The 23694-nt window shown below is 43.9% G+C and overlaps 1 long non-coding RNA gene across 1 annotated transcript in view; it reads right to left on the reverse strand.

Moving 5' to 3' along the window:
- Positions 1 to 13636: 13636 nt before the first annotated feature.
- Positions 13637 to 23694, reverse strand: part of LOC143832312 (uncharacterized) — a 38850-nt gene continuing 28792 nt past the window's right edge. The window contains exons 2-4 of the long non-coding RNA XR_013229195.1: positions 15637 to 15694; positions 15459 to 15508; positions 13637 to 13688 (exon numbers count right to left, since the gene is read on the reverse strand). This is a non-coding gene — a long non-coding RNA (uncharacterized LOC143832312). The remainder of the gene's footprint in view (positions 13689 to 15458; positions 15509 to 15636; positions 15695 to 23694) is intronic.

A 23694-nucleotide genomic window follows, 5' to 3' on the forward strand; every position in this document is an offset into this window, starting at 1 on the left:
CTGACCGGTTTGTTCGCCTTGCAGTCCAAGGGACTCGCAAGAGTCTTCTCCAGCACCAGAGTTCAAAAGCCTCAATTCTTTGACGCTCGGCCTTCCTTATGGTCCAACTTTCGCAGCCATACATTGCAACTGGGAATACCATAGCCTTGACTAAATGCACTTTTGTTGGCAGGGTGATGTCTCTACTTTTTAGGATGCTGTCTAGATTTGCCATAGCTTTCCTCCCCAGGAGCAAGCGTCTTTTAATTTCTTTGCTGCAGTCCCCATCTGCAGTGATCTTGGAGCCCAGGAAAATAAAATCTGTCACTATCTCCATTTCTTCCCCTTCTATTTGCCAGGAATTGAGAGGGCCGGATACCATGATCTTTGTTTTCTTGATGTTGAGTTTCAAGCCAACTTTTGCACTCTCCTCCTTCACCTGCATCAACAGGCTCTTTAGTTCCTCTTCACTTTCTGCCATTATTACATCGGGTACAAATTGTCAGAACTCTTTGGCACCATTTTTTCTTGTGTTTAAAGGGGGCCAGCAGAAAGACTGGATGCTTGTGGATTTTAACAAATGTTTTGGTGATAGAGACCATTCAGATATTGGGCTAGGGATGCCAGTCCACAGGTGGGAACTGGGGATCTCCTGCAATTACAGCTCATCCGCATACAAAAGAAATCAGTTCCCCTAGAAAAAATGGCTGCTTTGGAGAGTGGACTCCATAGTATTATACCCCACTAAGGTCCCTCCCCACCCAAAATCCCACCCAGTCCTGGCTCCACCCCAAAGTCACCCAGAGCTGATCACCGTATGTTAGGCTCCTTCACTGAGTCTGTCCCCTAGAAAAACTCTGAATTTCCCATTGGTGACAACTAATTCAGAAGTACCTAGCTATGGGTCTCAGATGTTTTACAACTTTGTCTGTTGTGCTACAACCTGGAAGCAGTACTGGACGATTGCTGGCAAGGTATATCTTGTCTCCTGAAGGAACTGTTGAGTCACAAGCAGAAGTTTCATCTGAAGAGGAGGTGTTACGGCATCTTAAGGCTGGTCAGTAATGATTTTCCGATCTCAATTCCACTTCTAAAAACTCATGGTTCACACAGGCTCTGAAGCAGACTAGAAAGAAGTACAGAGGCAGTTCCACATTTTCCTTGTGCCCTAGGGTAGCGATCCCCAACCTGTGGGCCGCAGACCACATGTGGTCCTTCGACTAATTGGAGGTGGGCTCCGAAGGACGCCTTCTCCCCCCTCCCCCCAGCCCTTTACAACACACTTCGGGTGTCATTGTCTCCCATCACTCCCAGATGGGACTATCTCGTTGCAGAGAAACAAGCTCAGGGTTCCCATTGATTTGTCATTGTCAGGAGTTAAAATTTCCATGAAAATAAAATGTTCCTTATGTTCATTGTTGTGGTGTGTCTGTTTAAACAGGGCGTGTCTGTTTAAACAGGGATGTTTAAACATTACCATAGCGATCAGAGAGCATTAGGGCACTGGTTGAGAGTAGAGGAGTAAACTACCCCCCCCCCCCAGGCCTCAGTAAAAGGCGTTGAGTGGTCCCCGGTGATAAAAAGGTTGGGGACCACTGCCCTAGGGGATATAATCAAGATCTCCAGATGTCATTAGGGACACTAATTATTGTACTAATTATAAAAAGGAATAGAATAGTTTTGAGTCCAGTAGCACCTTTAAGGCCAATTAAATTCTATTCAAGGTATAAGTTTTCTTGTGTCAAGATACTATGGAATAGAAATTCCTCATCCACTACATGTAGGTAGGGGGATGGTCACCCTGAATGGCAGTCAAGATGCATAAATAACTAGCCCCAATCATTGCAAATTTATTTATGGCAGTAATGGGTGACAACAGCATCTGAAACCCTGACATAAATCCTTTATTTAATTAGATTTTATAAGAGGTAATATAGAGGATTTATTTTTGATTTTCCATGATTTTACATTATTGAAAGCTTTTTTTAAATGGATAAATACTTTAAACCCAACAGAAAATATAATTCAACCAAGAGATCACTTTAGGAGCTGACAGAACACCTGCATGGGAGAGGGTACCCCACACATGGTCCATGGGGCTTTACAGAGAGCAGAGAAGATCAATAGATCTGATTTACTTAAAGATAGTGTTTATAACCAACAGAACTGCTTAGTTTGCTCTTAGATGTAATCATCTTTATTAGAAATATTAAAAAGGAACACTGGGGTATCTGTAGGGACATACCAGACTGTGACTCCTCATTTTTGTTTGCCTACAAAAAGTAAAAACTCTGTATGGAATAATGAGTACAATAAAGTATACTCAATTATATTTAAAATTATCTCAAAAACTGGATTGAAATAAATCTGCTAAATAATCTGCTCATTTACACCCAGTTTTGTAGAAAGATTGTTTTAATTTCTCAGTGTACGGTATGACAAGTACACCAGTTATGAACTTGTTTCATTCCACTTTATCAGGTGCATGTTTTGTAGGCTGTGTGTGGTCATTCAAGAAAGTGTGTATGTCAGAGAATTGGGGAATGCTGTATAGAGCAATATATGTATGTATCTAATGAAGTGGAATTTAAAAAGTTCATAACTGGTGTACTTGTGGTACTGTACACTGATAACTTTAAATTATCTATAGACGGGATATGAATGAGAAGAAGCAAACGCTGGCAGGGGCTCATGGGAATTGTAGTCTATGGACATCTGGAGGACCACAGGTTGACTACCCCTGATTTAGAAGATTTACTTCAATCATGTTTCTGAGATCATTTTAAATATTATTCAGTGTACTTTATTGTACGCCCTATTCCATACACAGTTTTTGTATTTAGTTTTGACTATATCCTTCCTGTATTGTTCGCCTATGGAAAAACAGCCTCCATTCAAAATAGAATGGAGATAAAACCACCAATTTTCCAGTGGAGGACAACTCAACAGCACTGATGCACATACTCAGTACCTTTAGTGGTATTAAAAAGCAGAAAACATAAAACGATTGATAACACTAACCTCATACTTGAACCATAAATGAGGTTACAATTGTTTCTCCTAATCTTGATGTTAGTGACTTATGATTAAAAAGTCACACTGTCCTTGCTACTTACAAATTAAACCTCAGTGATTTATCATTCATTAAATACACTGTATTCTATCAAATAACAAAAAACTATAACCCTTAGGATCAGGTGCACAAAATGGAATAAAATAAGGTTGTCAGTTTACTTCTGCTCTTATGTAAATATTAAGTAACAGCCTATTACAGATCTGTTACAAAGACCTAAAGAACTTGAAAAAGCCTCTTGGGCTGGAAAATGGACTCCTAGCTAGCTTCCCCTCATTTTGGAAGACTTTTTTCTTCTAAGGTATCTGGTATGGGACTTTAGGCATTAGGCTTTTCCGCACACTGGTCAAAATGGCGAAATGCCTCTGTCCTGCAATAGTGTGATATTAAATCATGCTATTTCTCCCCTCCACACTTTAAAGCCTTCCTGCCACATCTTCCCCTCCCCACATGCTGCACAAACAGCAAAAGACAGAGCAACATGCTATTTCACTCACCACTCATCGGCCTGTCAGTCAATGGAGCCAACCAATCAGTGGTTCGTTGGTCTTGCCCTATTTTTTTTAACTTGAAATTTACATGTAGCAAAGCATATTCAGTCCTATGAAACAGCATTGCCATGTTAGTTAAAGCCACCTACCAAAAAAACACAGCCAGCCAGCGGACGGCACGGTGAAGAAGGCAGATTCCCCCACCCCCCCAATCGTTTCAAACAGCATAAGTCTCTTAGGTATTCTTAACTAAGTGCATCCTTCCCTTCCTCTTTAGTTCTCAGACCCCTGTCCCTTCGTCGCCTCTCTTTCCCCCCATCCTACTGCTCAGATATTCCATGCCAGTCCACAGTTGCCCCGGACTCCTTCCCTCCTCCAGGTTGGAGGGAAAGAGGGGGGACAAGGGGACGGGGGTCTAAGAACCAAAGAGGAAAGGAAGGATGCACTTAGTTAAGAACACCTAAAAAGAGACTTATGCTGTTTGAAATGACCGGGGGCGGGATCTGCCTCCTTTGCTGGGCAGGGAATAGAGGTAGGAGGGAGGGCTACAGTGTGTTTTACCCTCCATATCTTCTTTCTGCTGTTTGCAGGCTTGTTGTTCACTGGGGGATCACGTATTTTAGGGTGATAAATCCACTTTGTGCAATTCACAAAGTCACGATTTAAAATGGCAGAAATAGGAAGCCGGTTGCTGGCCAAATGCTGGATATAGGCAATGTCTTCTGGAGGAGCTGGAATATGCCATCTACATTTTATTTATTTTATTTTATTTTTATTTTTAGATTTATATACCACCACTCCCCAGCAGGTCTTGTGGCGGTTTACATAATAAAATATTAAAAATACAATAAAACCCCCATAATTTACCCAATTAATAATAAAAAACAATATAACAGGCAGCAGTGGACATCCTCTGTAATATATTCTAATCCCATCTTATTCAGCCTGAGGCCCTACCATCCCTCCAGTGAGAGAGGGAGCTGGTCCAATAGACCCTGGGATCCAAGTTGGAATGGCGGAACTCTGCCCTGGCCTCAACTGTATGCCTGGCGGAAGAGCTCCGTCTTGCAGGCCCTGCGGAAAGCTGGTAACTCCGGCAGGTCTTCCAGAAGCTCATTTCACCAGCTTGGGGCCAGGACCGAAAAGGCCCTGGCCCTGTTCGAGGCCAGGCAAACGTCCTGGGGGCCCGGGACAACCAGTAAATTCCTACTCACAGAACAAAGGGCTCTGCAGGGAGCATAAACAACCAAGCGGTCCCGCAGGCCATAAGACTATATTTCTTGCATGTGGAAAGTCCCTTTGTTTTGTGGGACATTTTTAACTACAATGATGTTCTGGAAACTTCTTGGACATTTGTGACTACATTGGCACTTTGGAAACTTCTTCTGATGCAGTCCTGATGTCTGCATTTCTAAACTGTATTCATGTTATATATCATTATTATTTTACTCCTATATCATATGAGTTTGGAATGCTCACTAGCTGGTGTCATTTGATACACAACCTCTTATTAGAATCTGTTTAGAATTTACATTTGTATCTGTTTTCATTGCACATGTTTTGATTTTTATACTTCTGGTGATTTTGATGCCTTTACCAACATTGTGTCTTTTCATTGCTTATCAGTAAGAGGAGTATTTCTCAGGGAGTCACCTGGCTGGTTCTGTGATTTTGCTCTCTGAGCAAATGACTGCATTTGGAAAAACACTGACTTCAAGAATTACTAAATTATACCACACCCTCTTCAATGACTCAGCCAGCTTCCTGGCAAATCCCTTTAGTGCCACCACCCTTCTTTTGTCATGACCTCCCATCTTTTCAAAATAATTAGGAATCCCATTAAAAACACTACAGTTATTTGACTAAATTAGAGTCAAACTGACCAGCCTTCCCTAAGCCAGCTTGGTGTAATGGTGAGGAGTGCGAACTTCTAATCTGGCAAGCCGGGTTCGATTCTGTGCTCCCCCCAAATGCAACCAGCTGGGTGACCTTGGACTCACCACAGCACTGATAAAACTGTTCTGACCAGGCAGTGATATCAGGGCTCTCTCAGCCTCACCCACCTCACAGGGTGTCTGTTGTGGGGAGAGGAAAGGGAAGGCGACTGCAAGCAGCTTTGAGACTCCTTTGGGTAGAAAAAAGCAGCATATAAGAAACAAGTCTTCTTCTAATTACTATATGCTGAGACCTAGCTCCAGAACAGAGCTGAAATTACAGGGGTTTTCCAGTTCACAAACCACAATTTTATTTTAAATACTAGGGGCAACGGCCGTTGTATCCAAGAATACAACGGACACTAGAGCTTGGCAGTGGGAAGAGGAAGGGGAGGAGTTGTCCAGTCTGTAAGGGCATGGGGTTGAATGTGTGTGTTGTGTGGGAGATTGTGGTGGCATGGTGGCAAATGAGGTATGGGTGTGGAGAGATGGGTGTCAAGAACCTGTGGTGTGGAATGTTCATTGAGTGTGGGAGAGAACTAACCTTTGGGAATTGTGGCATAGTGGTAACAGAGGAGCTTTCCAGAGCCATGTCCTCAGATATGTGAAGGGAAAATAAGACTGGAGACTCTTCTTAGGGGAAGATTACATGGCAACCAATTCCTCCCAGTTCTGCGTCATTTCCCTTCTTGTGTGAATTAGGCCACATTCACTGAAATGCCCCTCTGCCTTAATACACGTGGGGTAGTCACAGTACACAGGTGTTCACCTTGTTCTTTCTGTCTCGCCTGTTTTCACTGTTGGTAAAATGTTATGTGCCCACATGCTTCTTTCATGGTTGCTCCTTAGAAGAACAGATTTTTGTACCCTATTGCTTACTACCCAAAGGAGTCTCAAAGTGGTTTACAAACACGTTTCCCATTCGTCTCTCCACAATAGTCAACTTGTGAGGTATGTGGGGTTGTGAGAGATCTGAGAGAACTGGGAATGGGCCGCAGTGACCCAGCAGGCCTCAGGTGTCTCAAAGCATTTTCCAATTGTCTTTCCTTTCTCTCCCCATAGCAGACTCCACATGAGGGAGGTGGGGTAGCGAGCCTCACAGGAAAGCTGGCAACCCTAAGAGGAAGACTCTCTGTGCACAGCAGTCTTAACCTTAGTAAGGTTTTTTTTAAATTTGCGAGGCCAAGGTTATTTGCCAGGCCAATAAGTCATTTCAGTTACTATGTGTCTCCAGACATTTACTTGTTCTCTATTTACAGTTTCAGGCTGTAAATATTTATTTAGATCTTCCTGCACTTTCCAGACTCACAGGACTGATGCTGGTCTGCCTGTCTGCGCCCCAGAATACAAACAGTTGCTGGTAAGGGCTGGCCATAACCCACAGGCTAGGAGGGACACTCCTGCACCACTCCCTCCCAACTGCAGGCAAAAATGGCTCCTTTGAAGGCTGGACTCTGAGGCATTGTACGATTTTGAAGTCCCACCTCCAAACCTCCAGGAATATTTCCAACCCAGGGGTAGACAACCTACAGGTGTGGCCTGGAGAGCTCCTGGAATTACAGCTCGCCTGCAGAGTATAAAGATCAGCTCCCCAGGCAGAAAGGGCAACTTTGGACAGGATTGTGGTAGAGAAGAAACATTTAAGGCTTCCCACACAGGTTGTTGTTGAATAGAAGGACTTGAGGCCTACTGCACAGGGTTGTTGTGCAGATGAAACAGGAGACAAAAGAGCCAGTTTCCTCTGCAGAATAACGCTGTGCAGTGGCCTCAAATCTGCAGAGAGTTGCAATGGCTTGGCTGTGTCTAACCTCTGGGCAGAGCAGTATTTTAAGTGAGAAGGGGCTTTTCTGTGGCCTTCCTGTCAGGCAACTGTTTGGCAGAACGGGAAAGTCCCCCCCCCTCCCTCAAAAGGAAGGTCCTCAGGCTCCCCTGCATTGCTCTTGGAAAGGCCTCCTTCCCTCAGTCAGGGCCTGTCAGAGGTTCCTTCGCAGCAGGCCTGAAAGGGGGGGGAGCACTCTGCAGCCTCCTGCCAGCTCTGTCAGGGTTCTGAGGCAATTTACAGATGGACATGACAGTTAGGACAGCCTTGGGGCGAAAAGGGCTGGCGCAGCCTCTGCATCCCCCTTGGCAGACCTACTGACCTCCTCTCCCTGCGGTGGTCAGGAGCAGACTGGCAGCCAGACTGGGCTGGGTGAATGGAATTTTGGTCTGTCCTTGTGAGGGGCCAATAGGAAGGGGCCAATCGCCTCCCCATTGGCTGCTTGGCCCTGGATGGGCATTCGGAGGGCCCAATCAGGAGCCCCTTCGCGGCTCCTGATTGGGCCCTCTGAGTTTTTATCCTGGACAGGGCCTGCCCTAACTCCTCCCCAGGTGGCCTTACCCTTTTATTTAATCCGCTCCACGGGAGTGGTTAAAGATATTGGACACTTCTGATATCACCTACATACACACATACTACATGAGGCTGAAATTATACAAACTACATAATGAATTTTCAATTATAAGTTCATCACCTTAGCCAGCCACACCACATGCCATGCAATATTTGATTTGTACGTCAGTAGTTAGAATGCCATATCCAGATCACAGATCCAGATGTTCTCCAGACTTTTAAAAAGGGTTTTCTGTGTGCTTCTTATCAGATCTCTTTCTTTCTGGCATGCTTCCTAATCAAAGTTCTGTTTCTTCAGCAGAACAGAAGCTAGTCACACTTTGAGGGAGAGGGGGAGGAATAGCTCCATATAGTTTTCATTATTCAGAAGTAGATCTCATTAAAGAAAAAAAGTTGACGTTATCCTACTGCATGGGAATTTGGCCACTGAATTTTTTTTTGCAGGTAGCTCCAATCAACTACATTATAGTAATCCCAATGAGAAATTATGACATGCATCATGGAGCTGAGAACATTCTTTCACAAGAAAGCTTGAAGGGGGTACACCTAGTAGTCCTGTGTAAAGACACACCTTGCTTCTACAGTAGCCCAAGTCAAGCAGAAACTGTAGATCAAGGAACACCCCAAGCAGTCAACCCATACATAAGGGGGTATATAGCATCATTTCTAAGAAGTGGAAAAATCTTTATGGCAGTAACTGGTTTACTTGAAATTCAGCCCTCAACTCTCTGACCTCTTCTTCAGCAGTCCATGTGCACCTGCTGAGGGACTGCACATGTTTCCCCTTCCTGTGATTGCCAATAGAAAGAAATAAGGGCATTGCCTTGAAGAAATGCAAGGTGTACTGGAAATCCACTACCACACCCCCTAAGAATATGCAGCCCTTTCTGCTGATAGGTCCTTTTTAGTCCTGTTCACACAATCAAAATCATGTACACTGTTCATGCATAGATGGAAGATAGATTACACCTGCTGGCCCGTCCAAGAAATATATACAGTCAACACTTCTCTGTGCACAGAGGCAGACATGGTGCCTGTCTAGTTGACTCTGCTTGTGGAACAGACAGCATTTCTCAGTTTCATTGTGTAGATGATAGTGTAGGGAAGAAGGTTAGCAGTTAATAGTGGCTTGGTGCAGTGGTTAGATTCTGATTCTCCACTTCTCCACAGGTAGCCAGCTAGGTGCGCTTGGGCTAGACACAGTCCTGATGGTGTTGTTTTCACAGAACACTCCTGTGTCGGAGCTTTCTCAGACTCACCTACCTCACAGAGTGTCTGTTGTGGGGAGAGGAAGGGAAGGAGATTATAGAATCATAGAATAATAGTTGGAAGGGACCTCATGGGTCATCTAGTCCAACCTCCTGCACTATGCAGGACACTCACATCCCTATCGCTCATCTACTGTAACCTGCCACCCCTTTGCCTTCACAGAATCAGCCTCTCCGTCAGATGGCAATCTAGCCTCTGTTTAAAAATTTCCAAAGACAGAGAACCCACCACCTCCTGAGGAAGCCTTTTCCACTGAGAAACCTCTCTAACTGTCAGGAACATCTTCCAGATGTTGAGATGGAATTTCTTTTGAATTAATTTCATCCCATTCGTTCTGGGCTGTCCCTCTCGGGCAAGAGAGAACAACAATGCTCCATCCTCAACATGGCAAGCTTTTAAATACTTGAAGATGGTTATCAGATCCCCTCTCAGTTGTCTCCTCTATAGGCTAAACAGACCAAGCTCCCCCAACCTTTCTTCATACGTCTTGGTCTCCAAACTCCTCACCATCTTTGTTGCCCTCCTCTGGACACGTTCTAGTTTGTCAACATCCTTCTTCAATTGGGGTGACCAAAACTGAACACAGTACTCCAAGTGAGGCTGAACCAGAGCAGAGTAAAGCAGTACCATCACCTCCCGTGATCTGGACACGATACTCGGTTTGATACAGCCCAAAATCCCATTTGCCTTTTTAGCCACTGAGTCACACTGTTGACTCATGTTCAATGTATGGTCTACTAAGACTCCTATATCCTTTTCACACATGCTACTGCCAAGACAAGTCTCCCCCATCTTATATTGGTGCATTTGGTTTTTCCTACCTCAATGCAGAACTTTACATTTGTCCCTATTGAACCATTTTATTCAGTTTAGCCCACTTCTCAAGCCTATCAAGATCATCCTGTCTTCTATTGCTGTCTTCAGTTGTGTTTGCTACATCTCCCAGTTTAGTATCATCTGCAAATTTAATAAGTATCCCCTCTAATCCCTCATCCAAATAATTTATAAATATGTTCAACAACACAGGCCCCAGGACAGATCCTTGGGGATACTCCACTTCTCACTCTTTTCCAAGAAGATGCTGAACCATTAACAAGTACCCTCTGGGTACGATTTGTCAACCAGTTATTGATCCACCTGACAAAATTAGGATCCATACCGCATTTTACCAACTTGTCAACAAGAATATCATGTGGAACCTTATCAAAAGCCTTACTGTAATCCAGATAAACTATGTCCATGGCATTCCCCTGATCCAGCAAGGTAGTCACTTTCTCGAAAAAAGAAATAAGGTTGGTCTGACATGACTTGTTCTTGCGAAACCCATGCTGAGTCTTAGAAATGACAGCTCTCAGTTCCAGCTGCTCAAGGACCGAGTGTTTATTTGTTCCAAAATTTTGCCAGCTACAGATGTCAAGCTGATGGGTCGATAATTACCCGGATCCTCCTTTTTCCCTTTCTTGAAGATAGGGACATTTGCCTGCCTCCAATCGTCTGGCACCTCACCTGTTCTCCAAGAAGTGTCAAAAAGAATAGACAGAGGTTCAGAGATGACATCTGCAAGTTCTTTTAGTACCTTTGGATGCAGTTCATCTGGCCCAGAAGACTTTGTTTCATTTAAAGAAACTAGGTGTTTGTCGACTGTTCCAACACTGATCCTAGGCCACCATTACCATCCACCGTGTTGTGTAACGTTTTGCCACATTGATCACTATTTCCCTCACAAGAGAAGACCGAGGAGAAATAGGAGTTAAGCAGTTCAGCCCTCTCTTCATCATCTGTTATAATTTCACTTTCTTGTCCTCGCAGTGGTCCTATGGTGTCCTATTCTTTTTCTTGCTTGAAATATAACTAAAGAAGCCTTTAGCATTTCTTGCTAGTCTAAGCTCATATTGAGCTTTAGCTTTTCTAACACTCCCCCTACAATTATTGGTTATTTTTTTAATACTCATCCTTGGTAATGAGGCCTTCCTTCCATTTCCTAAATGACTCTTTTTTATTCCTCAAATCTTTTGACAACTGCTTATGGAGCCAACTTGGCTTCCTTAGGCTCCTTCCGTGTTTTCTTCTCAAGGGAATTGTTTGTGATTGAGCCTTCAGTATTTCATTTTTAAGAAACTTCCAGCCCTCTTGGACTCCCATCTCTTTAAGTCTTTCTGACTATGGTACTCTACGCAACATACCTTTAGGTCTGTGAAAATCAGCTTTCCTGAAGTCCAGTCTATACGTTCGACTACGTAAAGCTTTTCTCTTTCCCACGATTGAAAATTCCAAAAGGACATGGTCACTGCTACCAAGTGTGCCCACTACTTCCACCTCATCTACCAGTTCTTCCCTATTGATGAGAATCAAGTCTAAAATAGCAGAGCCCCTGGTTCCCCTCTCTAGTTTCTGGGAAATGAAGCTGTCGGCAAGACAAGTTAAGAATTTAATGGAGTTTGTATTTTTAGCAGAGTTGGTCTTCCAACAGATATCTGGGTAATTGAAGTCACCCATGTTTCCCCCTTTTTTGAAAATTGTGTAATTTGGTCTAGCAGTATCTCATTCAAGTCTTCTGACTGGCTTGGTGGTCTATAGCAGACACTCACAATAATACCACTCTCATTTCCTACTCCTTTTATAGTTACCCAAATACACTCAGCTGAACTTTCATGCTCGGGTACCTGTATTTCTTCACAAGTATAAAGATTCCTAACATATATTGCTATACCTCCCCCCTTCTTTTCTTGTCTGTCCCTTCTGAATAGATTGTACCCCTCAATTTTAGTATTCCAATTGGGAGTATTATCCCACCAAGTTTCTGTGATTCCTATTAGGTCATAGCCCCCTTCCTCTATTAGGACTACTAGTTCCTCCTGCTTGTTTCCCATACTCTGTGCATAGGTGTAGAGACATCGTAGTCCATCCTTTGTGTTCCTCATGGTTTTGGTTTTTGAACTTACCTGTAAACTAGTAGTTCCCTGCTTATGTAACATTCCCTGTAGATTTGAGATCTTCTCATGTTCAGATCTTGCCATCACACCAAGTTCTGAATTTACGTCTCGCTCCCCTTTTGTGTCTAGTTTAAATCCCTCTTCACCAGGTGTGCAAGGATTCTCCCAAAAATACTTTTTCCATCCCTTGTGAGGTGCACGCCATCTCCTGATAATAGCCCCTCATATTGACATCGTTGACCATGATCCAGGAATCCAAATTGTTCCCGTCGACACCATTGACATAGCCAGTCATTTACTTGCATAATTTGTCTCTCTCTTCCTATGCCTCGGCCACTTATAATTTATTTAGATTTTTATACCGCCCTTCCATACAGCTCTGGGTGGTTTACATAGAATGTCATAGAATAGTTAGATAGAATATTTCCTTTAACAGGAGAATTCCCGGAGGGACTAAAATGGTTTGCCTGCTACTCAAAAAACCTTCACTGGATCCACGACAGCCATCCAACGATTGCCCCGTCTGGTACTTTGCGTTTCTGGGGAAAACGCTTGAAAAAGCGGTCATGGACCAATTGACGGAATACCTGGAAGAAGCTTCGGTCCTAGACCCATCCCAGTCTGGTTTCTGGCCTGGCCATGGGGTAGAGACAGCGCTAGTCACCCTGATAGATAATCTCCATCGCCAACTGGACTGGGGCAGGTCGGCACTGCTTATATTATTAGATCTCTCACCAGCGTTTGACACAATAGATCACGAGCTTTTAGCTCACCTCGCCAATGCCGGGATCAGAGGAAATACCCTTCGGTGGCTGATCTCCTTTCTCCGGAATCACAGACAGAGGGTAGCATTAGGAAAGAGCTCATCAAGCTGTCACCAACTGGCTTGTGATGTCCCCCAGAGGGCAATTCTCTCTCCAACTCTACTTAACTTCTTTATGCGCCCTCTTGCCCAACTGGTGCGGAGCTTTGGGCTGAGTTCTCACCAATATGCTGATGACATTCAGCTATTCTTCCTGATGGATGGCCACCCTGACTCTCCCCCAGAAACATTAGCCAGCTGCCTGGAAACGGTGACGGGGTGGCTCAAGCAGAGTTGTCTGAAGCTGAACCCTTCAAAGACGGAGGTCCTGTGGATGGGCAGGAAAGGCCCAAGCAAAGAAGCGCGCCTACCCAATCTGGATGGAGTGCAGCTAACAGTGGCCCACTCCACCAGGATCCTGGAACCTGGTACTCGATGCCTCCCTCTCAATGGAGGCTCAGATCACAACGGTAGCGCACCTGGCATATTACCACCTTCACCAAGCCAAACTACTAGCGCCCTGCTTGGTCCCAGAACACCTAGCCACAGTGATCCATGCAACGGTCACCTCTAGGCTGGACTTCTGTAACTTGCTCTATGCTGGCATGCCCTTATCCCTGATCTGGAATTTGCAATTGGTTCAGAATGGGGCTGCCAGGGTCCTCATAGCAACTGTGAAACAGTACAGATGCACTGGGACAACAATGGCAATAATAAATCAAAGAAAAGTCATCTCTCTTCAATTTCAGTTGTTTTTTTAATCCTGCATATAAGTCCCAACGTGTTTCACCTGTTGGCTTTATCAAGGGACAAATCTTGGGAAATACAAATACAGATATGAAATTAGTGGTTATACAATGATAATGTCAATAAGTAAATATAGTACATATAAAGCATATAAAATATTTAAAAATGTCATGAATACACACATGAGTGTTTCAAACACACTTCTTATATGAAAAAATTTGGACAGTATGTCTGGAACAAAAATAGGACATTTTAATTGTAATAACAAGAGTCTTATACATTAAAGTGTCATAACCTATGTTATTAATGTAATTTAATTTTTTTAGAGAGATAGGAACAGAAACAAAACAGAAACTTACTAGGTCATATTAATCGCAGCTCTTAGCTAATGGTGTTCCAGATGCATTTGAGTCAGGGTAAAGGAGATACTAAATACTAACAGTAATTGCCTACAGCTGAGGCACAGTAAAATACCAGATAAGGGAAAAGTTGGGATGGTTATAGAAAGCAATGAAAATCGAGGGAATTGTTTAACCCATTAGGTTCCATGGTGCCAATGTTGAAGATAGCTCGAGTCTCTTCTTGTTCTAATCATTTGTTAATATCTAGCCTTTTAAAGCTTTCTGTTTCAAATTTTCTAAAGACATAGCACTGCAATTGTTCCCATTTGTGGTTTTTGATTACACAATGTTCAACAATGGGGGCAGAAAAATGCCATTTTTTAATCGGGATTTGTACTTGCTCAGGCGAGTTCTTATTGCTCAAGTGCTTTCCCCAATATAAATCAAAGAGCAAGGGCATAAAATAATATATAAGACCTCATAGCAACACCTCGGAAGCCCCACATCCATCCCATCCACCAGCTGCGCTGGCTCCCAGTTGAATTCCCGATCAGGCTTATCACCTATAAGGCCATATGCGGTCTGGATCGAGTATACCTGAGGGATTGCCTCTCTGCCTACACCCCTCAAAGAGCCTTGTGCTCTACTACCTCCAACCTCCTGGTAGTCCCTGGCCCCAAGGAAGCCCACTTGACCCCAACCAGGGCCAGAGCTTTCTCCATTCTGGCCCCCACCTGGTGGAATGAGCTCCTAGAGGAGATCAGGGCCCTGATAGAACCTGAACAGTTCCGCAGGGCCTGCAAAAGTGAGCTCCTCCGCCAGGCATTTGGTTCAGGTCGACCCAAACCATTGCTTCCAATTAACCCCCCAACCCCCCTCCTCCTCCTACAACTGCTACGAATCTGCCTAACCCACTGCGTCTCAGTAAGAGTTGAGCTGAGGCTCTTTTGCAGTTCCATCATTCTCCAATGTCATTGCTGATATCATGCTAATGTTATTATTATTATTATTGTTACTAGAGGCAAAGCCCGTTGTATCCAAGAATACAACAGGCGCTAGAGCTTGGCAGTGGGAAGAGGAAGGGGAGGAATTGTCCAGTCTGTAAGGACATGGGGTTGAATGTGTGCGTTGTGTGGGAGGCTGTGGTGGCATGGTGGCAAATGAGGGCATGGGTGTGGAGATATGGGTGTCAAGAACCTGTGGTTTGGAATGTTTGTTGAGTGTGGGAGAGGACTGACCTTTGGGAAATGTGGCAAAGTGGTTACAGATTAACTTTTCAGAGCCATGTCATCAGATATGTGAAGGGAAAATCAGACTAGAGACTCTTCTTAGGGGAAGATTACAAGCAACCAATTCCACATCATTTCCTTTCTTGTGTGGCCAAGGGGCCAATCCAAGAGTTTTGATCCCGGACTCAGCTCACCCCAACCCTTCTTACTGTTTCATTAAGAGGGACAGATTGTTGTTATCACCTGTTGTTACCATATATGATCTTACCTGTATCTTTTTCTTGTTTCCTGTAAACCACCCTGAGCCTTCGGGGAGGGCTGTACATAAATATAATAATTAATTAAATAAATAAATAAATAAATAAATAAATAAATAAATAAATAAATAAATAAACAAACACGTGCATGCATGCATAAACATATTTAGATGCTGTGGATTTCATTACCATGACTCCCGCTGACTGCACTATCAGACATTATCTCCAGGCAATCCCAGCTATTCCCCTAACATAGTAAAAAAGAGGAAGAAATCAGAAAAGACATATTTTGCATAGGCCACCAAACAAATTTAAAATCATTCATTACCCTACGCTGGAAAAAACATCATTATAAAAAATTTGTGGACCAAACAATTAAGACTCATAAAAGCAGTCAGGAATAACCCCTGCTGTAATGATCAGGCCTTCAAAACGTGTAACACATCAACTGGATTCCCTCCCTCTACCTGCAAATGATGACTTACAAAATGCTTGGCAATTCTGTCTTAAGGCAAGCTGCAGAACCAGTTTTTGCAAGGCCTGTTCAGCTGCCATGCAATACATTCAACTTGGTAGACAGTGAGTTGTAAAGTCATGGGGCATTTCTGCACATCAGTTTAAAAGGCATTATGCCAGGTGAAAGGCAAGGCACTAAATTGTTTTGCGCTTCTGAGCCTCTCCTTATCTTTTCTGCTCTCTCACCTTTGTCTGCGCCTTTTTGCACATCTCACCCTCCACAACTGCTGCTGGAAATGGCAGAGCAATGCACCTTATACACATTGTGTGCTTCCTCCTGTCAATCAGTGCAGGCAACCAATCCCCTTTCTCCATATTTCAAAGATCCTGTGATGCCCACTATTTTTTTTAATACATACTTCTCCGTTGAAATGCCTAGTGTTTTTTGAACGCCACCCATTATGGGATCATGAGTCCTTTGAGACATTTAAAAATTAATCTCATTCCTGATTTTGAGGGGGAGGGAGAAAACCTTTGAGAGGCATGCTTTATGTTACAACTTTGAAACAAAAATTCTTTTTCTGGCATTGCTTGCATGCTTGTCCACCTATTCATTGCTCCAGTAAGTCTGCCATTTTAAAAAAAATCCTGTCCCCAGAAACAAGGGAGAGGAAGGCAGGTGTGAGGACAGAACAAGGCAGGCATCTTTAGTATGTTTGAGCCTCCATACCTTCCCTCTGCTAGTTGCTCTCCTGTAGCCCACGCTAAATAGGTAGGGGAATCCACTTTATGCAATTCCCCAACTAGCGCTTTACAATGGAGAATGTAGCCAGCCCGTGACTGCCCAGACGCTGGATGCTGGCAATGTCATATGGAGGGGCCAGAATATAGCGACTATGCAAGGTAAACTTTAAGCACTGAAAGGTAGGCAACTATTAGATTTTATCAGATTTAATCAATTCATGACCCAACACGACAAATTCAAGCAACCATCTGTCTATAGAGAGCCAGCATGGTATAGTGATCAAGAGTGGCAGACTCTAATCTGAAGACCTGGATTTGATTCCTCACTCTTCCTCTGCCTGAAGCTGCTGGGTGACCATGAGCCAGTCACAGTTCTCTCAGAACTCTCTCAGCCTCACCTACCTCTCAGGGTATCTGTTGTGGAGAAAGGAAAGGAAGATGATTGTAAGCTGCTTTGAGACTCCTTACGGCAGAGAAAAGTGGGGTATAAAAGATCAAGTCATTTGTGGGGATTGTCAATTACCAGCTATTTTCTTGTAGCTTTACTAGAATGGATGTGTATGTTTGGATGGATCTGTATGTTCGGTTGGATGTGTATGTTTGTAAGAATGTATCCTACCTTAGGCTGGAGAAGTTTCCATCAACTTAAGTGTCTTTTGTGTCTTCTTAGACCAGAGGAAAGGTTTCAAACTCTTCTCAGGAGGGTGGCAGGACACACTTCATCACTTCTATTAATCTTCAGTTAATAAAAAACTGAACCTCCTTACAAAACTATTCTGTGTTGTTTATTCAGGAGGGCTTGCTGTGCTGAATATCCCCCCATGCTCCATTAAAAATCTTAGCAACTCCTAGATATGTGAAAGATGGGTCCCTGATGAAGGGAACTTTAACTCTTGAAACCTCATTCCCTCAAAATCTTGTAGGTCTTTAAGGTGCTACTGGACTTGAAACTTGTTCTAGACTGGGCAAGAGAGACTGGCCTTCCACAACAGGCTATTCCTATGGGACTGAACAGGGCATAAATCTTGCCACTGTGCAGTAACAAGATGCAGGGTGAGATAAGCAAAGTGCAGGAGTATACCCTTTCAGGAACTTAGACCTGGAAAAAATGCCTGACCAGCTATTACTTCCCTTCTTAACAATCACGTGCACTGGCTACACGAGAGAACTGCCTGGAAGGTCAAAAGTGCCACCAGAACACTTGCCTATTTTTAGCAGGCCGGTGTTTGCAACACCCTTATTTAGCAATCCCATATAACAAGAGTATATCACTATATATGCGAGCCTGGAGGAGCTAGTGACAGGAGAAGGATTCACGGAACATAGTACACTGCTGTGCACCAGTCAGGCAATGACAACTGCTTCCCTTATCCTCTACAAAGGCTTAAAGGGAGCAATAAATAGTCTGTCTCCCCCAGGTATTTCCATCCCTCTTTCTGAGTAGCTCTTGGCAGCGGCAGCCCTGAGAAAGTGTAAGTTACGCAGCTTGATTTTCACTGTCAAGGCTCCGCTGCCTGCCAGGCCTGAGGAACACCAGGGAAGCTTCTTGTAAAGAAGAGGTGGGCGGGCCTAAACTTGTCTTCAAAGTTGTCATAACAGCACACACACACACACCATACCTCAAGTATATTCAGCCACTGAACATCTGCTCACAAGTATCACAACTCTCTGCCAGAATGAGCCAATGTGGGCTGCCTATATAAGGCCCTTGATCACACGGATAGAAGGGGCAGGACAAAATGCATTGCACTGTCATCTCTGCTATATATGCCCCTATAATAGAAGTGACCAAAAAAGTTTCCAAGCATTCCTGTTTGGGATGGGACAAGTGTAGCATTAGTTACCCTTCTAAATGTATGCTTGAATTCTTGAAGACTTTACGTATTATGAACTGTCTGAAACAGATGTAATTAAGGGCAGTTTCTGCAGTGTAAAACCACAATATTCAGGCATGCCGTGTTATACAGTCAATATACAGCATTCAAGTTGCAGATTTTTTGAACCTAACAAGATCTTCACCATCTAGACTCCTTTAGACACAGCTCATCAACCTTTAGCTTCTTAGGAATCCGGCACCATTCCCCAACTGCTGTTGACTGAAGACTTCAAGGTTGACCCTAGCAACTAGATGGGCTTTCATAGGCACCTCAAGTGTCACATAGCAATTTGATTCCAAAGCACTGGAAATAATGTCCCCCCCCCAACATGAGGTCTGACATCCAAAGGCATTAATAGTTCATTTAACTTTCCCCTAGAACAATAAAAGAGCCAGATTCTGATTTGATACTAAGAATGCCATGGCAAGATTGCTTAGCATATATATTTGTCCAGGCTTGTTAATTTTGCTTCTATGCAGGCTGCTAGATATTTGGGGCTTTGCATTGCACTTCCTCACTCAAACTCTCCTGACTGCTAACTCATCATAGGAACAAACGGCTCATGTAATTGAGACAGCTGCTCATGCCAGGTCCTCATTTGTATTATTAGCTACTGTACAAGGCAGACATGAATTTTCAACTGTGATAAAAATATTCTCGAACAATAACCGTTGATAGACCTATTAGCCACAAGCCAGCCTCCACGATCAGAAGGAATGTGCTACTATGTATCAATTGCTTGGGGTCAACAACAAGGTAACCATATAGCCCAACCAAGAGCTGGCAACCCTACCTGAAGAGCCACTGCCATCTAATACTGACTTTGATTGGCCAAGAGTCTAATTCAGTAAATATCAGATTCCTGTGTTTATGTGTTCTGGAGGACTCAAAACTTTGTTCACTATTTTGAGATAGTTTGATTGGTAAATAATAGGCATTACATGATTTTTGTTTTTTTGGAATTATTATCCACACACCAATGCTACTGCCTTGGGGATGGTTCTGCACCCCCCCCCCCCCCGATTTGCCGTACTCCACTCACCTGACTGACATGATCACCAGTTGGGGGGGGGGCGAGTTCCAGCCAGTCAAGTGAGGGGCCAATCAGTTTTGCGCCTGCCGATTGGCCCCTCACCTGACTGGCTGGAATTCCTTTCAGTTTGGCTGAGGGGCCAATCAGACTCGGCCCCAATCCCGGACCAGTCCGGCCTACACTGGCCTTAACGAAGTATTAAAGAGGAACAATGGATGGGTCAGGCATTGCCTCTGCTGGACATAACTGGCAGTTGGGAGGGAACTTCTGGTTGGTGTTGCTTCGCTGGCCTCAAGCAAAGGTTTGGTGGAAAAGCTCCGTTTGGCAGACCCTGCGAAACTTTTAGTTCCTGCATGGCCCAAGTTAAATATGTGGGTTAAAGAACCACATGACACTAGAATTGTTGCAGCTCTTGAATCATGAGACCACATGAGACAGAAAGTACCAAGGCTAAGCCCCCCAGAAAACTACATACAGAGAACAATGGGGCTGGCCACGGTGGCAAGCCATTGGCTCAGACCCCTTGATTAATTTAAACTGATTGGCTATCGTGGTGGCTGCGACAGTTAAGAGTCCAGGTCTACCCAATCCTACTACAGAACATGTGCTCAGACCTCCATAGGATCACATGCATGTCCGCATACACAACAGCCATGATCTCTACCAAGTGAAATGAGTCATCTACACTTGCACACCACCTCCTTAGCCTAAAGAAAAGAAAGCACTACTTACCTCACACATTTCAGAACAAATTCCTGTAGATTACTGTGAAGATTACGTGTGGAGCTGAGACTTCAGAAAACATGCCGCAACATTTAACTAACAGCAACTTTCCAGACCATCTTTGCTATATGATTTCACACACAAATCTTCTTTTCATGGATTAAAGTGGTCACTGCAGAGACATGTACTACACAAAAACTATGCATTACTGGAACACGTGAATAGTTCCAAGCTGGCAACTTTTCCATAACTCATTTGTAAGAGACTAATATCACTGTATACTGGAGGTAAAGAGCCATTACCACAAGAAAACTCTGGGATAGTTAGTGGCTGACCCATTCTATAGCTTCCTAGCAACACTGCAATGTAAGTGAATATTTAGGACAGGATTCCCCAGCATGGTGCCCATAGGCACCATAGCGCTTGCCACTACCTTTCCTGGTGACTACCAAGAGCTTTTAAAAAGTGGACAGGACCAGCAAGGCTTCTGATTGGCCACTGGAGAATTCATTGGCTGGGCAGGTTTTTTTTTTTAAACGTAGCTTTGGCAGTTGCTGCCACCACTGACTGAAGTAAGCTGCGACAATCATTTTGTGGCTGATTCTGCTTCCTGTGGCAGCCATTTTGTGATTGAACCCACCACACTATGTTAGAATTCGAAAGGTGCCCACAAACTTAAAAGGTTTGCGGTCCCCTGACTTAGAACTTGGGGCCCAGAATACTCTGATCCTTCCCTACAGAAAATTTGCATTCATGTTTTACCTTATGCTGCTGTGTATGGAGATATAATAGTTTCAGCTCTTGGAATGTAGGGTTGCCACCTTCCAGGTAGAATGAGAGAAAAAAACCCTCTGAGGCAAAATAAATTTTCAAATAAATCTTTTTTGCTCTCACTACAACCTGCACTATTTGGCCTCCCTTGCTTAACCTCCAGGTGGAGCCTGAAAATCTGGAATTACGACTGATATCCAGATTACAGAGATCAGTTTCTCCTGAAGAAAATGGCTGCTTTGGAGGATGAATTCTTTGGCATTATACTCTGAGGAGGTCTCTCTGTTCTCCGGGCTCCGCCCTCAGATTTCTAGGAATTTCTCAACTGAGAGTTGGCAACCTGATTAGAACCATGGGTATAACAGCAAATCCCTCTACTAAATATAGCTGATTGTATCTTCTTTATGAGAACCGAGGTCTGAATCACATAGGAAAATCTTCACAGTCAGCAGCTCCAAGTGTTACGAAATGCTCAGTACCATTCATTATCATATCATTGAGCTCTGTCCAGCCAGTACTTACTTTTCCATAGCCAAGTTCTATTTGGGTGAAGATAGCATTTGCATTTTTACACAAGAGAACATCCAACTTCAAGTTCCTAACTCATCCAGTATTCACTGAGGTGGCTTCTTGTTAAGCAGTCTTCTTGGCTTACATTGCTGAGCTTCCTGTGGCAGTCTAGAAAGCTTACAATGCACTTTCATATTCGTTTACTGCCACTTCCTTACAGAAGATGACAGAGTTGATGCCCCCTTCCCCCCAGAGACTGGGAATTTCCCTGAATGATTTCTGTTTGATGCCACAATGTCATTTCTAGCTCTGTAATCAGAAGTGACATCAGTGCACCACATGACATTGTAGAATCATAGAATCATAGAGTTGGAAGGGGCCATACAGGCCATCTAGTCCAACCCCCTGCTCAACGCAGGATCAGCCCTAAGCACCCTAAAGCATCCAAGAAAAGTGTGTATCCAACCTTTGCTTGAAGACTGCCAGTGAGGGGGAGCTCACCACCTCCTTAGGCAGCCTATTCCACTGCTGAACTACTCTGACTGTGAAAATTTTTTTCCTGATATCTAGCCTATATCGTTGTATTTGTAGTTTAAACCCATTACTGCGTGTCCTTTCCTCTGCAGCCAACGGAAACAGCATCCTGCCCTCCTCCAAATGACAACCTTTCAAATACTTAAAGAGGGCTATCATGTCCCTTCTCAACCTCCCTTTCTCCAGGCTGAACATTCCCAAGTCCCTCAACCTATCTTCATAGGCCTTGGTCCCTTGGCCCCAGATCATCCTCGTCGCTCTCCTCTGTACCCTTTCAATTTTATCTACGTCCTTCTTGAAGTGAGGCCTCCAGAACTGCACACAGTACTCCAAGTGTGGTCTGACCAGTGCTGTATACAATAGGACTATGACATCTTGTGATTTTGATGTGATGCCTCTGTTGATACAGCCCAAAATGGCATTTGCCTTTTTTACCGCTGCATCACACTACCTGCTCATGTTTAGTTTACAATCCACAAGTACCCCAAGGTCTCGTTCACACACAATGTTACCTAGAAGCGTATCACCCATCCAGTAGGCATGCTTTTCATTTTTCTGACCCAGATGCAGAACTTTACACTTACCTTTATTAAATTGCATCTTGTTCTCATTTGCCCATTTTTCCATTGTGCTCAGATCTCATTGAACTCTGTCTCTATCTTCCGGAGTATTTGCCAGTCCTCCCAATTTGGTGTCATCTGCAAACTTGATGAGTAGTCCCTCCACCCCCTCATCTAGATCATTAATAAATATGTTAAAAAGTACCGGGCCAAGCACCGAACCCTGAGGTACCCCGCTACTCACCTCTCTCCAGTCTGATGAAACACCATTGACAACAACTCTTTGAGTGCGGTTCTCTAACCAATTCCCTATCCACCTAACGATCTGAAAATCCAGATTGCAGTCCTTCAACTTATCCATCAGAACATCATGGGGAACCTTGTCAAAAGCTTTACTAAAATCCAAGTAAATGACATCAACCTAATTTCCCCGATCCAGTAAACCTGTTACTTGGTCAAAAAAGGAAACTAGGTTGGTCTGGCAGGACCTGTTGGAGACAAATCCATGCTGACTTCCTTGGATCACCAAATTGTCCTCCAGATGTTTGCAGATCGCTCCCTTTAATATCTGCTCCATTATCTTCCCCACAACAGAGGTCAGACTCACTGGTCTGTAGTTTCCCGGGTCATCCCTCCTCCCTTTTTTGAAGATCAGAATAACGTTTGCTCTATTCCAGTCCTCCGGGACATCTCCAGTCCTTAAAGAGGTTCCGAAGATGATGGACAAGGGCTGTGCAAGTTCTCTGGAAAGTTCGTTGAGTACTCTCGGGTGCATTTCATCCGGACCAGAGGATTTGAACTCATCCAGTGCAGCTAAATGCCTCTCGACAACCTCTCTATCCATGTTAACCTGCCACCCAGACACTATCCTTTGGCTACAGCCATCTCTAGATGTGCCTAAACACTTTGACCTGTGGGAAAAAACAGATGTAAAATAGGCACTAAGCCTTTCTGCTTTCTCTGCATCTTTCGTTAGAGTTTGTTCATCCGCACCCATCAGCGGGCCTATTGCCTCTTTTACTTTACGTTTGTTCCTCAC

The sequence above is a fragment of the Paroedura picta genome, chromosome 3 (assembly GCF_049243985.1).
Source record: "Paroedura picta isolate Pp20150507F chromosome 3, Ppicta_v3.0, whole genome shotgun sequence".
Lineage (NCBI taxonomy): Eukaryota > Metazoa > Chordata > Lepidosauria > Squamata > Gekkonidae > Paroedura > Paroedura picta.